The sequence below is a fragment of the Ctenopharyngodon idella genome, chromosome 14 (genome assembly GCF_019924925.1).
Source record: "Ctenopharyngodon idella isolate HZGC_01 chromosome 14, HZGC01, whole genome shotgun sequence".
NCBI classification, from domain to species: Eukaryota; Metazoa; Chordata; class Actinopteri; order Cypriniformes; family Xenocyprididae; genus Ctenopharyngodon; species Ctenopharyngodon idella.
Genome location: NC_067233.1, coordinates 24,185,930 through 24,188,119, shown reverse-complemented (window position 1 = coordinate 24,188,119; position 2,190 = coordinate 24,185,930).

The window sequence follows — 2,190 nt, the reverse complement described above, 5'->3', positions numbered from 1 at the left end:
TCTGGATGTTCAAAACGTTTTATTTTTTTATTTTTTTTATTAAATTTTATGTGAACTTTAAGGAAAACATTAAGGAAGCATCTCATTTTATAATTTTGCATCTGAACGTTTCGAAACAAGTATGTAATAACGTTTAAATGTGTTGTCCAGCTAAAACATTTCAGAAAAAAAAGGTTTCATGAATGATGTATAAATTACGTTTTGCAAACGTTATTGAAAGGACAGACATCTTTGAACGAACGTTCTATTAATGATACTGGAAGAACGTTGAGAGAACCTTGCCAGAACGTTGGAGTTCTGAGAACGTTCCCTGTTAGCTGGGAACAAAATCCTACCCTGCTGAATGAATAAATAAATAAATAAACAAACCAGCCTAAGGCAGTTGGTTTCCCAGTCTGATTAGCTGAAAATCTCTTTAAATCCAGTCTGATCATGCTTAATTGAGGATGTATTTTGTCTATTTAACTAACTTCTGGGGACGTTTTTAAGCTCAAAATGTAACTAAGTAAACCCACGCACACACTAGTCAAACACAAAAGTCATGTGCATGTGTGTGAGCTAGAAGACAGTATTAATAGTGGGACATGAGGGTCAGTGATTAGTTAGTCAGTGATTTGGACTTGCAGGTCATCCCTTTGGTCCCCTCCACCCAGTGTAACACACACACACACACACACACACACACACACACACACACACACACACATTGACTTTCTCATCTAAATGCATTCATGTTTGCTTCTTGTTCAACCTCTCCCACCTCATGAAGTATGTGCCATTGGAAAGAAAGTTGTTTTTCAGAGGAAGAGAGAGGAAAGGAGGGACGGAGAGGAGGAAAGAAGAGGCAGATAAGAACCATTATTAATTCACCTGACATTTAGAGACCATTTCCCTCCGGTCTTCCTAACGTCTTTCACCTCCAACATCCGGTTTCCTATTGTGTTCTGTGCTGTGCTTCCACTAGAGGGCGTCTTTAGGATTTCTGCCCTCATTCCCTCATACGACAACATCAGGCTATTCAAGTGCAACAATTCTAGCATGTCATTCTTATTTTTTCTGCATTAGATAAAATGTATACTGTGCATGGTATGTAAATTTGGCATAATGTACAGTATACAACGAATCTTGACTTGTTTGTGTTCGACATGTATCAAATAAACCAGACGCCAGGTGATTTCAGCTCATCAGGCTCGGGTACTAATAATGTAATAAAATAATAAACGTTTCTACTGGACTGGATGTTCTGATGTACTCAGACTCAGGTTAGACAGCAAGACACTTAAGTAAAATCCAAAGTATTTACTAATAGAGTTCCCACAATCATGGAAAAGCTGGAAATATTGAGGAATTTTATAATCGTTCTTTCCAGTTCATGGAAATGAATCTTGAATGTCATGAAAATTTCTATAATGAATGCACACTGCTCTAATTATACTCTAAAATGTTTCATCGGCTAGATATTGTTCTTGTATCAAGTGAATCTTGCTCATGAGCCATAGTGATGTCTGATTTGTGAGCGAATTGTTCTTTTCGAGTCGCTTCTTTTCAATGAATTAGTTAAACCGATTCACAAATTGGTCTGAATGATTTATTAGTGAATCCTTATCCAGTAATCACAAACGACTGGAAAGGTCATGGAAAAGTCACAGAAATTCATTGGGCAAAAAGTATGAGAACCCTGTGCTAAGTGGATAGCTCTTGGATTTTTTTTGGCTTTGTTGCTCTGAATTTTAAGGGTGATTTGTAGAGATTGTTTTTCTTTTTGTCCTGTCCCTTTAATTCATTCTCTCGTCTTTCCCCCTCTCTTTCTTTCAGTCCCTGCTCGCTGCTTGTAGCGGCAGTATTGATTGCCCATGTCTTTGCTTTTGCAGCTTTGGGCTATTGATCTTTGGCTAAGGCTGTACACGCACACACACACACACACACACACACACACACACACACACACACACACACACACACTCGTATTGTCTCTGTTTGAGATGGCTTGCTTCGAGATGGTACGAGAGGAAGAGCTGTGGGTTAATGAGTCTGTCTTGGCAATGTGTTTGGCTGTGAGTTTCTCTGTGTTTAATACCTCCATTCTGTTCTACAATTAACATCAATCACTTCAGCTCAATACAGTCTGAGTCAGACAAAGACTCGAGACCAGCTGTGTGTGCATGTGGGCTTCTATTGGCTTCTCTACCT